General features: G+C 48.9%; 1 pseudogene; it reads right to left on the bottom strand.

Moving 5' to 3' along the window:
• Positions 1-8,243: 8,243 nt before the first annotated feature.
• On the bottom strand, positions 8,244-9,364 carry LOC144120382 (uncharacterized; annotated as a pseudogene).
• Between the last annotated feature and the right edge of the window lie 5,039 nt (positions 9,365-14,403).

Raw genomic sequence — 14,403 nt, 5'->3', positions numbered from 1 at the left:
CCACGCATCGGATTGACAGCTAAGGAATGTCTTCCGCGGGACATGATCGCTCCTGGTAGCAGGTGCGGGGGGGGGGGGGGGAGGGCATTGTCCCCGTGGGCTGTCGCGAGCCCAGTGGAATGTGCATCTCTCACCCTAAGCGGGCGTCACGCCTCGACGTACAGTACTCACGGATTGAAATAGGACATTCGGAGCGCGTGGCCGTCGCTTCATGGAGCGCCGCCCGTAGACGCTCATGGAACCAAGGTGGTACATTGTGGTATGGCGCGAGAGGGAGAACATCTACAAAGCAGAATTGTTCCTTCCAGTAGCCAATGAGCCGGCCTGTGGTTTACCACATGCCTGCGTGGCACTGCAAGGCTAGCGCTCCGAATGTCCTATTTCAATCCGTGAGTACTGTACATTCCTCGATTCCCCCCCGGGCATGACCGCTCCTGGTAACAGGTGCGGGGGGGGGGGGGGGGGTCCCATCGGCCCTGTGGGCTTCCACTTAACACCTCCCCACCAAGAATGTTGGGGGGACACTTGCTGTACACCCAACATACCGAAGCCCACAATAGCGCCAAGAATGCGGCCTTCTACAACATACAAAACGCGCGAAAGCAAAAGGGTCCGGGCCTCCACTGGCCGCTGTACCAGCACAAAAAAAAAATACACTTCTACATCCTACTAACAATTGGAAGAAGAAAAAAACATGCTAGGGAGGATACCTTCAGGCATGCAGACGCCAGCACAACTTTTAGTTACACATTTCAGTTAACAGGACGACAAGCACAAATCAGACCCTTTGGTAAAATCATAAGAAAAATCATACGTGCAACAACATTGCCATGAATGCGGGTTAAAGAAAACATACCACAGTTTTCATGAAGTTCTATGTACATCACAACACAATCCCGACGAGGGCAAGACACATAATAACACGGTGCTCTTCGTCAGAGACGGATTAAATATAATCACAACGCGAACAGTTCACACAGGACACAATTTGCCCACTGGCATGAAACTGTCCGATCACTTTCAAAGTCACTCGTCACGTTCCCCCACTCTCACTCACTGCCCCATCGTGTGCTCGAGCCACAAGGAATATTTACGCCTATCGCAACCTGGCAGTGGCAAAGTGGGTTAAGGCTATGGCCATTATGCATTTGTCCCTATCCCCCAGGATCGAACAAGTCTGTTCGCACGAAAGTGTACATTGCGCGCTTCAGAAAGCACCATTCTCGCATTCGTCCTGCTCTGGGGTTGACTCTCTCATCTTCCTCGAAGGAGAGGCCGACCGTCTGCGCATATGGGGCACAAGCCTCCGCGAAAGGCTTTAATTGCTCGGGTCTAGAGAACCTCTTAGAACGTGGCATGGGCAACTCAATGAATTCGTCATCAGAGACCTCCATGTTCTCGATCTGCCTGTCGCCCAGACCCGCAAGGAGATCGCAGCATGGGTCGCGCTTCGCCTCTATCAGTGGTAGCGTAACTTCACTTCTTCCAGGGCATGAGGTGAATCCCCCGTCGTCACTGCTTTGATTCCCCTCATCTAGAGCCAAGCTTATTGCGGCGTTGAACGAATCTGAGTTCTCCGGCTCAGAACAGCCTAGCCTACCCAGCTGTGCGGGCTTCTCCGACGCCGTTGTAAATGCTGCGCATGCCGTTTGAACGCGAACGCACATGCCGCTTTCGCAGCTCTCTGCCTGGCATGCTGGTGCTTCAGCTGGCAACAAAAGGTCACACGGTGCAACCGGGCCGTCCGAGCAGTTCATGCCGTTGCGCTCATCAGTGCCATTAACACCGCCAACAACCTGCTCGGCTGCCTCGCCAGAGTTGACCTGCACAGTTGTGTCATGCGTCGAATTTTTGCCGGCCACGTCTGTGGAGCTCACTTCCACCTCGGGAATAAACGGCTGCTTTTCTGTTCCGACAATTGAGGTTGACTGCACAACGTGCGACTCCTCGACGCTGGTGGTCGCTGCACTATCTGCAGGAACCCGGGATTTTTCTCGACTGCTCTCAATAAGCATAGATTGAATGCCGCTGCCGCTATCCTCTCTAATCGCCGCATCGATCAGCGTTTGATCAGCGTCGTTCACGATGATAGGGCATGGCTGTGTCTGTGCCGGCTCCTGCAATACACGCGCCGCTCTCCGCGAGCGTTGCTCTTCTGCAATCCTTTTCTTCTCCTGCCGTAGCTTCTCTTCGGCTAGCGCTAACTGGCGCTTCAGCTCTTGGATAATAGAGTCGCCTCGCTCCTTTTCCATGGCCCGCTCGGCCTCTGACATTTCTGCGCGCTGAGCGCCATACTCATACTCATAGCCACAGCCATATTCACTTTGCCAACTGAATGTAGCCATTGTGCCTTGCGTAGTTCTAACCCTACGGCTCAAGCACTCCCGAGGCAAGTAAAGTGAAAATGGGGAAACTCACTCCGTTGTCGGGCGGTCGGTCATGGCACTTGCTTCGTGGCAGCAGCAGGTCACGTCCTGAGGCGCAGAAGGGTGGCCGGAATCTGTAGCTCGCAGCAGCCCCTTCACGTCCTCCCGGCCTTCAAAGTCGCCAGCCGCCGGTGCCGCAGAAGTCGCCAGCCGCAGGCGCCGAAGAAGTCGCAGCGCTTCGCTCCGTCGGTCTCGCCTCACTGGCCCCTCAGCGCTGACGTGGAGCCTTGTCTCCGAGGCCTCGCCTGGACTTTGGTCCCCGGGGCTTCTCCCCAAGATTTTGTGCTCCGTCAATCTTCCGGAAGGTACTGCCTCCAACCGCTCTGCAGGAAGCCGCTCAGATGATCCTGGTCACGGCACCAGTTAAACTTCCTTGCTCTGCCCTCCTTCGGATGGGAACGGCAGTTAGCTGTACGAAGAGTACTTCAGGTCTTCGTCCGGCGACACGTTGCCGGTTGGGGCAGCAATTCCAGCTCTTAGAACAAAACTTATTTATTAAAGACGGGACTGACATAAAAAGGCAGGTGAGTAAAAGGCAGTTTAAAAAAGGGCAGTTTAAAAAAAGGCTGTTAAAAACGGCCGAGCTTGAGACTCGGCGCGCTCGTCCAAAATCGTTGTTTCCCACGGGTTTTAAACCCTTCGATACTTGGGCGGAGCTTTACCAAACCAGCTCTCGCCCAATCTGAACCAATAGCCATGCAATGTACAAGTGGGCGGAGCCCAGTGGACCCCGCTCCTCCTGGAACGTGCAGGGCGCGTGACTCCGCGTACGCAGCTCGCTGCATGCACATTCCATCGATTGCCACGCATCGGATTGACAGCTAAGGAATGTCTTCCGCGGGACATGATCGCTCCTGGTAGCAGGTGCCTGGGGGGGGGGGGGAAGGGCATTGTCCTCGTGGGCTGTCGCGAGCCCAGTGGAATGTGCATCTCTCACCCTAAGCGGGCGTCACGCCTCGACGTACATTCCTCGATTCCCCCCCGGGCATGACCGCTCCTGGTAACAGGTGCGGGGGGGGGGGGGGTCCCATCGGCTCTGTGGCCTTCCACTTAACAGCATGGTTTACCTTGTCAAAAGCTTTAGAGAAATCAAGAAATATGTAGTCAATTGAGAAACCAGTCTAGATAGGCATGCAAATCATTAGTGAAGGAGACAAGCTGAGTTTTGCAAGAGAAATGTTTATGGAATCCATGCTGGGCACTTGAGAAAAAGTTATTTTCAAGAAAGTTAATAAGATGTGTGTATATAATGTGCTCCATGATTTTACATGGTACAGATGTAAGGGAAATGGGCCTGTAGTTGAGGGGCTCATGTGTTGGACCTGACTTGTGGATGGGGATTACTTTTCCAGATTTCCAGTCAAGAGGTATAGTGCCAGAGTTGTACGATTGTGAGAAAATGCACTCAAGTATTATTGAACTGTATTCCACTGTATTTTGCAAAAATTTAATATTTATCTCGTCCACTCGGCAAGATAATTTGGGTTTTAAGTTATTTATTATAGGTTTGATACCTGCTGACTCAAATATTATGGGGTCCATGATCTGATAATTGGTAGCATTCAAAACTGGCATCGGAGTGGTGAGTACTGGTGATGAAAATGACATAATAAATGTGTTGTTACGCACATTTGAACAGAGATGAGGTGGCACTGAGTCCCCAGAACTGGTGAGTAGTGATAAGACACTCTTATTAGTGTTGCCTCGAATGACATTCCAAAATCGCTTTGAATTTGTTTTTAGTAACTGTGGAAGAGTAGTGTTTAAAAATGGAAACTTAGCTGACCTTCAAGATGTGACTTAAGATTTGGCCGCTTTTTTGTACGCTAACCAATGAGATAATTTTGAGGAGTGTTTAGCTGAACGAAATAAACGCTTTTTCTTGTTCGATAACCTGTTTAGCTGAGTGTTATACCAAGGCACTTTGTTGCTAGTGTAGGTGGTTCTAAGGGGGATGTATCGGATGATTAACTCAGAAATTTTATTTTTGAACATGCCCCAGTTAGCTTCTATGGACCGATCAAGATATGATGGCAGAAACACATCTAGAAGTGAGCAGTGTTCGCTGTTGATGGCAGGGTAGTCAGCTTTGTTAAAATCACGAAAATTTCTTTTTTGTTTTTGTTTGAGTCACCGTTAGCGTGAAATGTAAGACATCATGATCGCTCATCCCAGGCAGGTGCGAAACAGTCGATAAGTTGTCTGTTACTGTTGAAAGAATACGGTCGAGAATTGATGATGCATTTGGTGTTACACGTGTAGGAGAACTAACGATCTGTGATAAGCTGAAGTCTGAACAAACGGAAAGAAATAGATTGGATTCAGTGGACGAGGGATTAGAAAAAAGGTGATCATGTGACCAGACGATATTCGGAAAATTGAAGTCACCTAGAAGCAAAAGTTCAGCACCAGGGAAACGCGTGACAATCTGATTTAGAGAATCGTGTAGGTTATCGCAGAAGGATGTGTCGGCCGAGGGGGATCGATAACATACGCCTACTATTAATTTTTTAAAGTTAAGATTTAGGCAGCACCATATTAGCTCTAAATTAGCAATAACAGGTACAACAAAACAATGCATTAATTAATAGCAATTAGGACACCACCACCAACTCTGCCAGTTCGGTCACTCTGGAAGATAACATATTTATTTTTACTATAAAACAGTTCACTATCCGTTATTTTGCCTTTTAGCCACGTTTCGGTAAGTACAATAATATCAGCATTACAGTCTTCGATCATCGCACATAATTCATCTTTTTTTGGGTAAAGAATACGTATGTTTGTGTACAGAACTGAACAGGCGAGAATTTTCGAAGCACCTCCCCTCTCATGATCCTACCTAGTCAACTTCCCGCGACCATAGCGGAGAGTTCTGCTTTGAGTTGCACTCGCGTTTTCAGTGGCATTTTCAGGAGCATTTTCAGATGCATTTCCAGAGGAATTGCTGATTTCGTAAATGACGCCTTCGCTTTCGTTGTAGCCGTAGCACTTTCCTTCGATAAAAAATTTTCTTATAGCCGAGTTTGAAGGATATGCCACCTTTGGATTTGCCAAACTCTATTAATTTTTTTCTGATATTACGCGTAGCTGGGCAGAAGTCTCCAGCAATTCCTTTCCCGGTATTCTTCAACGACTCCCGTTTTGACATGACTAGTTCTTTTGTTTTATAGTTCTCAAATCTTGCTATAAGTGGTCATGTTTTGTCATTGACGAAACGCCCAATTCTATGTGCATGGGAAATATCTGAAATACAGATATCAATTTTCATAGTGTTCTGTATTAGTTCGAGAATTTCTTGCTCTGATTCGGATGATGTTTCATCTGCACTGTCAGTTATGCCATAAAAGACCAAATTGTTGCGTCTAGATCGGTCCTCTGCGTCATCAAGACGGGATCGAAGCGCAATATTGTCTTTCTCAAGGTGCTCTACTGTGGCATGCAACTCTAACTCCTGTATACGCACGCTCCCTGCGCCCTCTTTTCAAACGTATGTAATCCTGATGCACTTTCTAATCCTTCTCATTGTGAACAAGGCTCCCGTATGGGAGCCGAAACGTCATTTTGTTGTTGTTTTTTTTGTTTTTACTTTTGGTCGGCGTCCTCCTTTTAAGTTTTATTACTTCAACTCTTTCATGTCCTGCTGCCAGTGCTCGAAAACCGAAGTTTGATTTTCTACTTTTTTCAATCTTTCCTTTATTTCCGTCATCGCCTGTGAAGCCGACTGCTGCTGTTGTTTCAGTTCTGACATGCTTTCCAACATAGTATTTTGCGCTAATTCAATTCTTTTGGAGTGTTCGTTCATGTCTTTCATGGTTCGCAAGATCTGTGCAAGATCTTCAGGACCCGGATTGCTTTCGATGTCGCCGCATAAGAGCAATAACAATGAACAGAAAGGCGCAATCACTGCTTCTGGGCACGGAAGCACGATGATAAAGCGGTTATCGCATTTGAAGCAAGGAAACGGTAATTTGGAAAGATAACCAACCTGTAGAGCGAAGAAGGTGCGTAAGTCATTGATGCTTTTCTTCATCGTGCCTCCGCGCCCACTGACAAGTGAGCACTCGATGCCTGGTTTTATACGTTCCGAGTGTGATGACGTTGATGTTGCTGCTGCGCAATGGTGGATCCCCAGGGGGCGTATGGCCACGAAGCCAGTTGAGAGGAATGGCGGTTCCGGAGCAGAAGCGGCTTCACAGGATGCAGCCAAATCGTAGCCAGGTCCCGCCGCAGCCGAAGAAGTCTCCCACCGGTGGCCCTCTGCTGTCGTCCCAGCCGCCAGCACTGCGATGAGCTGTAGAACGAAGAAGGTGCGTAAGTCATTGATGCTTTTCTTCATCGTGCCTCCGCGCCCACTATATGCTGAATTGAAAAAAATTTATGCAAGCTATTGACCTAATCATACGCAAACATCTCTCACAATTGTACTTAGAAACAGCGCAATGAAACGCGGACAACATGAAGAAACGACACACAGCGCTCGTGTGTGTCGTTTCTACGTGTTGTCCGCATTTCATCGCGCTGTTTCTAAATACAATGCATTACCTACTAGCCTGTATACTCGCCGCTTGCTGGCGTGCCTATCGTGGACGTCGCTGGAACTAACGGCGCTGCAGTCGTGCTTTTCTACACATCTCGTGCGTCGTCCGCTACGCCCTCGTAACGACGGGCGCCGCCGCGCCCATAGCTGCAGGTAAATGAATTTTTTTTTCCGCCGTGACCAATCAAGAATATGGCATAACTGCTGTTGATACGTGGTGAAAATCTGTTCCGCTTGGAGGGCACAAGGGTAGAACCACAGGGGCTGGGACGAAGGATATTTGAACGAGGCACGATATAGACGAGGCGCTGCGCCTTTTAGGCGTCTATCTTCCCAACCTTCTCGTGTGTGTCACTATATATATGTTTTTTTTTGCGGTTATAGCACTTCACACCAATCAGAATCTATGACAAAACTGTTTCAGTCAGTAAGTATTAAGCTATGTTCTGAAGGCCCTATCATAAACCGTGCAGCCGAATCTGTGCAGCGAAAGAATCTTCTGTTTGTTGTGTTCATTAGGTTCAAATAATTGAACTTCATATGAACAAGGAAAGACAAACTTGTCTAAATATTTTATTGCACAGTTCTTTTATGGCGCTTTGTTCGTTGAATAGCGCCATTTTTAAAAACTACTAATTTATCGGGCTCCTGAGGAGAAATTTATTTTAAATGTCAAACGCCTCCATTGAAAGAGGAAAAAAACATCTTGCTGCAAAAAGCGTTCCATTTATGGGTGCTTAAAGCCATTTTGCTTTCTTTCTCGCTGACACGCACTTGAGTAGTTTCCAACATTTCAGAGTTCCTTTTCCTGGAATAAACTGCATCCTCATTATAACGAAAACTTGATCACTTTAGCAGTGACTTCGCAGTGAAGATCACAACCGACTGCAGGCACAGAGGACCCTTCAAGCCTGTCTAGTACCTCCCAGAACAGGTCACCAAATACAACGTGTTTCTTAAGGGCTTTGTGAACAATGCTCTCCATCTCCTTTATGACTGTGCACAGCCTTATATAGCGACTGCTCGCGAAGGCATCCTGTCGTGAACTACCTCAGGTCAGTCAAGTACCTCTGAACAACATCACTTGAGCTGGCGTGTTCAGGAGCAGCCGTCAGTGTGATCTGGCAATCCTTACAATACATTGCCTTAGTTATCTTATGCACATATCCTGCTAAGTTAACCATTTCTTCTGGTCCGGCTCTTTCATATCCATGGTCGCCCAGGTCATCACTTTCACCCGAACGATAGCGGATGCTATAAGGAGCTTCTTGCACAGCTTAATTATGTTCCACAGCATTCCTCAGCTCCACAGCAGCCTTTGCCTTTTCTCCGAGGCAGTCATGCAACGACACGAGGACACCGTCAGCGGCTCCAGAACAGTTCCCTTTCACTGCATTCTTCACAGGAGTGAACAGGGACAAAAGCCTATAAATCTGGCTGAACTGTATGATCGTGGGATGGTCATCATCGCCGTGAAAAGACGAACAATGCCAAAGAATCTCTGGAAAAAAAAAAGAAGAAAGCAGGTGAAAAGTTTATTAGTAATTGTACCCATTTACAACTAAATTTTCTTTACAACAGGCTGCCACTTATTCGCTGCTACTTCAAGAAAATTGCACTCTTTAGAACAGGCTGCCGCTTACCCAGTGAGCATTAAAACTCGTATGGACGTCTTACGGACATTCAGAACGTCCGCAGAATGTCGGAGGGAGTTCCAGTGCCCATTGGGTTATACTCTGCTACTTCAAGAAAATTGCGCTATGTTCACCATTTCTTCATTATGCACGCGTGTTACCTCCAAGGGATCTTGGTTCAGCTTGGCCACCAGCAAATAAGGCACACGTGCTTTGTGCAGCTTATCAATTATGTCTAAAGCCGACAGCAAGGTCACTCGTAAATATTCTGTCGTTTGCTGTGAAGCAAATAGGAGCATGTTTCGATGTTGGTGGTTGTGCTCTGTTTCATCAAGTAGATGGAGGAAATCCTGATGACCTGCCCGAAGAAATCAATGATTACTGAGTCAAACGCTTGAGAAACAAAAGTGTATATCACGACGAAAAGCAACTCGGAGCTCTCCGACTGACATCACATTAGAAAAAGTACCTGAATCTTCGGCGAGTTCACTCGGATCCCTTCCTCAGGATACGTGTTTTTGTGTTCAGTGCATCGAAAAGATTGTTCATTCTTCTCGTGAAGGCCTCTGTTCCCTCCATGTGAACGAGTCCTTCAACACCCTCTGCCCTGTAGACCTGCAGGCCAATGGCAGTGCTCCAACTGAAGAGCTGCAGGGAAAGTATATGTTTGATGACACCATTCCCAACACTGAACTCGTTGAAATTTATAAATCTTTGTGTATGTTCTCCTCGTAACTAACCTGCACAACGAGCCGCACGTTCATTCTCTGCAGGTTCGTCGGTTGCACATGAGCTGCCGTCAGTTTATAGACGACTTTTAGGTTTCTTCCTCTGTCTCGAAGAGCAGTTGATAGTGACTGAAATCAATACTATAGTCTCCAGCCTGGAAGTATAGTTGAAGAAATAAGTCGCAAATACAGATTTCCATCTCATTATCTTAAAAGAGCAGTGACCCCAAATTTTATTCGTGAGTTACTTGTTTGGTATGATGTGCTGCATATGCTGCACATTAGAAAACATGGACAGCCGCGTGGATTGCACCAAGATGCTGTTTCGGTTTTCGTGTTCAACAGCCGAACGACGGCTGCGACGTAACAGACGCGTTGAGGTAGAGGCTTAGAAAAACTGTAGTATGGTCGCTATACTTCATCTATTAATTCACATTAACTTTTACGCAAGCCTGTTCAAGAGTTGGAATCCCCAAAAAATGAATAAGCAGCGATTATAGCGCAGTTTTGCATGACTCACGTAACCTCAAATCATCTGCTTGTTCGGCTGTTGAAACGGAACCAGCATGAGAGAAAAAAAACAATCACAGATTATTGAGCTGGCGTTGGTGATTGCCATGTTATAGCTCATGTACAGCCAACACTTATGCTGCTAGATAGTCAGCATGATCAAGCACAGCCAGGGGACCTGCATTTTTATGTGCCGGATTTTTAAAAATTTGTGCGCAAAATACTGGCCTAATCGAGAGCAAACACCGCTCAGAAGGTAGAATATTATTGCCTAAGTTGCTTGAGATCTAAATAAACATCGCTACTTGCCTGCATTTGGTGGAATTAGCGAAAAACTGTTTTCGGCTACGAATACAGTTTTTGCAGATGCGAACCAAGCAGCCGGTCTCACAGGCTGCCCCATCTGCTGGATAAACATGCAACTCACAAGCGACGACTTATCAGTAGTGTGTGCAGTGCTGTTGCTGTCACATTTTCAGTGCGGTATTTAGTAGCAGAAGCAGTGATGTTCCTTGTGAGATTAATGCCGGCGGGCAGGCAAACCCCATCTTCGAAGAGAGTGCGCTTCTCGCATCCACCGAGCCACAACCGCCTCGATCACGCGCGCGCGGCGCGGCTCGCAACCTCGTTGCGCGCGCCGTTCCAGGTGGCCGTGACCGAGCCAACGTCGTTTTTCTCGCCGTCCGACAGATGGCGCAGCCAGTGAGACTGGCTGCTTGGTTCGCATCTGCAAAAACTGTACTCGTAGTCAAAAACAGTTTCTCGCTAATTCCACCAAATACAGGCAAGTACCGATGTTTATTTGGATCTCAAACGACTTAGGCAATAATATTCTACCTTGTGAGCGGTGTTTGCTCTCGATTAGGCCAGTATTTTGCGCACAAGAAGCTATTGAAATCCGGCACATAAAAATGTAAGTCACTGTATATCAGTGTCTTGCGCACCATTCCGATTATAAAAAAAACATTCGTCCAAAAAAATTGGTTTCTCTACTTCAGTTGAAGTATTATTAATGAAAGTGTGTTACTTCATGCATACCTGGCAATATCTGTGCTTGAGCAAATGGTTCCGCACACATTTGACGTGAGGAATGTCGCACATAAAATGAAGGTACTTCCCCTCAGGTAGACAAGGATGTTGAATCTTGTGACAAGGGAGTCAGGCAGGTTCCTTCCTCCCTCCTCTATTTTGTTTTCCTCTCCTCCCGATTCAGCCAGACCACACCAAACATTCCTATTACACAGTGGCTAATTTATTCACAATTGCGGTGACACCACTCTCAAGTCAAGTCAATTTTATTTACATCATTATGATCTGGGAAGGCTCAGACAAAAAGCGAACGATTTTCGCTTGAGGGAGCCCGAGCCCCCCTACATGGCGTACAGCAAGGGCAAAAGTTTTAAAACAGTACAAAATCCACACACACTTCATAACAGAATATAATACAAGAAATTCAGAACAATCGATATAAACTCTTGGTACATGCTCACTAATACGCAATACATAGGTGTTAACAAAGATGCAAAAGTCATTCTTGTCACACTTTTAACGCAAAGGGAATACAGCGGCTTACAAAAAATAATTTCTTAGTGTTTGTGTACTAGATGTCTCAAGAGAAAAACGTTCAAATATTAATTTATTTAGCAACCTTGGAACTGCATGACGCATATCATCTGTAGACCATGTTCTGTACGGCAATGCAGCGTCTCACGAAGCCTCTGCAGCCCAGACCCACTGATGCCGCCACCGCGGGGCCTACTCCAACCGCACACGCCACCGCGCAAAATCCTGTCGCAACCAACACTGTGAGCGACGCTTGGAGCTCCGGATCGACGGCCGCGGCGCAGCCGGCAGCGTTCGTCGTCGCCGCAGCGTCCACTGCTCGCCAACTCCACGCTGTAAGAGACGTCAACACCTTTGGGCCCATAGACGCGTCGCAGCCGCCTGCGTTCGTCGACGCCGCCGGTGCCGCCGCGCCTACACCAGCCACATTACCCGCTGACACCAAGACCTGCAGCCCGGCACCAGCGTCGCAGATTGCGCCCCAGGCTGACGATTCGTCGGCAGACATGGACTTCATGGCGTCCCCGGTAGACGACACTCCATCCCCGGAAATCGGCTGGAGCACCATCGGTGCCAGCCGTAAGCCTGCTTCCGCCACCCGACCCCGCTCCGAGCTCATCACTGTTGGCATACAACTCCCTCCTGGTACCCTCAATCCCAAGCTGCCTCTCTACGACGTGCTCGCCGCAGTCACCTCCGCTGCACAACTTTCCTCCAAGACCAGTGCAGACATCACCCTTCAGGCCAAGCCAGCCCAAAGCCTTGTGTTTTTAAAAACTCATTCTCCTCTCACCGCCCACCTCCTACTTTCTATTACGCACCTTCACCTTCACGGTAAGCCTGTCAGCATCAAAACTTATTCCCCCCATCCTCCCATCTCATGCCTCGGCGTCATCCATAACGCCGGTGGCCACTTCACTCCTGATGAGCTCATGCATGATCTAGAATCTTTCAAAACAGATATTCTCGCTGCTCGCATGATGGGATCCACTCAATCAGTGCTCATAACGTTCGCTGGTACCGTCATCCCCCACTTTGTATATTTCAAATGCGTTGCCTTCCGGTGCCGTCCTCATAAACCTAAGCCTCCCACCTGCACCCGTTGTCTCACTCTAGGCCACCGCGCCCACCAATGCCCCCAGCACAGCGTTCCGGCAAAGTGCCGTCGCTGTGCTGCTCCTCTACCCGCTGACTCTTCCGCTCATGTGTGTGCCCAGCCCTGGTGCGTTCATTGCCAGGTGAACACCCACCCCTCCCTCGACCCCACTTGCCCCTTCCTCCTTGCTAAACAACGCGAGTGTGCTAAAGCTGCATACCTCCGACGCCTAGCTTTGCGCCGGGCCACTCAACCCACCACCCCCTCCTCCTCCTCCTCTAATCATGAATATCCATCAGCTCCGATCACGTCACCACCAGGCTCCTTCGCCGCCATAGTTAAAGGATCCTCGGTGCCAGCGTCCCTCTCTTCCACTACACCACCCTCTCCATCCTTGACTGACGCGAGCCGTTCCTTCGACCTCCGGCTCGCAATGCTGGAACGCCAGCAGCGAGAGCAGCAGCGCATTTCCCACGATCTAAACAGCAGATACATGCCTTGACTCAAACCCTCCAGACAACCACCTCCTCTCTTACCTCCCAGCTTAGCAAGCTAAATGAGCACCTTGCCATGTTCCCCACTCCCTCCTCCAGCGCCCAGGTCGCCCCTTTGGCTGACCTTGTCGAAACCACCACACAGGCACATCACACTCGCTTGGTTCAGCTGGAAACTTCGGTTCTCCAGATTCTTACCACCCTCCAAGCACAATCAAAGCAATTGGAATCTTTCACATCTATGCTCCAATCCGTCCATGAGTCACTGCCCCCGGCAAAAAAGAAGGAACGCGTACCATCGCGTTCCTCTCCACTCTCATAATGGCGTTTGGCGAGGACCTCGAAATTGTGCAGTGGAACTGCCGAAATCTTTGCCACAATAAGACCCCCCTCCACCAGTACCTACTCACCCGCCCCTCTCTGCCTCATTTTCTCCTTCTCCAGGAGACCCGGACGGCCCGCAATGTCCCAGGCTACCGCGCCTACCATGCCACTACGGCCACGCCACTTGCGTCTATTTATGTACGCAGTGACGTGCTCGTAGAGCAAATTGACATCCCCTCCACCCTCCTTAAATATTTAGTTTGTGTGGTTTATGACCACCCTTCTTCCCGCATCTCACTCGTCCTTTTGTCTTTTTACAACCCCCCTGTCACTTCCTCTTTATTCTCTGCTCTGGGCAAATTCCTTCACTCTCTTCCTTCTACCTCCCATCTCCTCTTTGGTGGTGACTTTAATGCCCCTCACACACTCTGGGGCTACCCACAAACCCTCAAACCCGGCCGCCTCCTGCATTGTCTGGCCCAGGAACGCCACCTCACCCTTCTTAATACTCCTGGCTCTCCTACTCGAGCGGGCATTGCCTCACAACGCCCCACGACACCCGACCTCACTTTCTCTCGGGGTTCACTTTCCTTTCACTGGCAGGTGACAGCCGAAACTCTTCTAAGTGACCACTTTCTCATCCATATCACCACCTCTCTTTCCCACATCCCTCGCTGTCATCCGGTTATTCACACTGACTGGCATGCTTTTCGCACTAATCTCGCCTCCGACTCCTTTCAATCCTACGACGACTGGACGTCGCGCATCTCTGCAGCGCTCACGTCCAGTAGCCGTCGCGCTCGCTCTCGTTACCCAATCCAGGACCCAGATCCACACCTTATACGTTTATGGCGTCGCCGTAAACGTATTCAACGCTCCTTTCGCTCCCAACCACACAATGCCCAACTTTCCTCCCGGATCACTGCTCTGCGGGCTGAGATCGTCGCCCACTGCGCCTCCCTCGAGCACTCTCGTTGGAGTGCTCTTTGTGATGGCCTTGATTCTGCATTGCACTCGCGATCCGCATGGTCTCTCTTTAAATCCCTCCTTGGCAATAAGCCTGCCCTTGCTCCCACTCTAGCTAAAGC

This window comes from Amblyomma americanum, chromosome 2 (assembly GCF_052857255.1).
Source record: "Amblyomma americanum isolate KBUSLIRL-KWMA chromosome 2, ASM5285725v1, whole genome shotgun sequence".
NCBI classification, from domain to species: Eukaryota; Metazoa; Arthropoda; class Arachnida; order Ixodida; family Ixodidae; genus Amblyomma; species Amblyomma americanum.
Note: the sequence above shows the minus strand (reverse complement) of the source record. Positions and strands in the feature narration are given on the sequence as shown.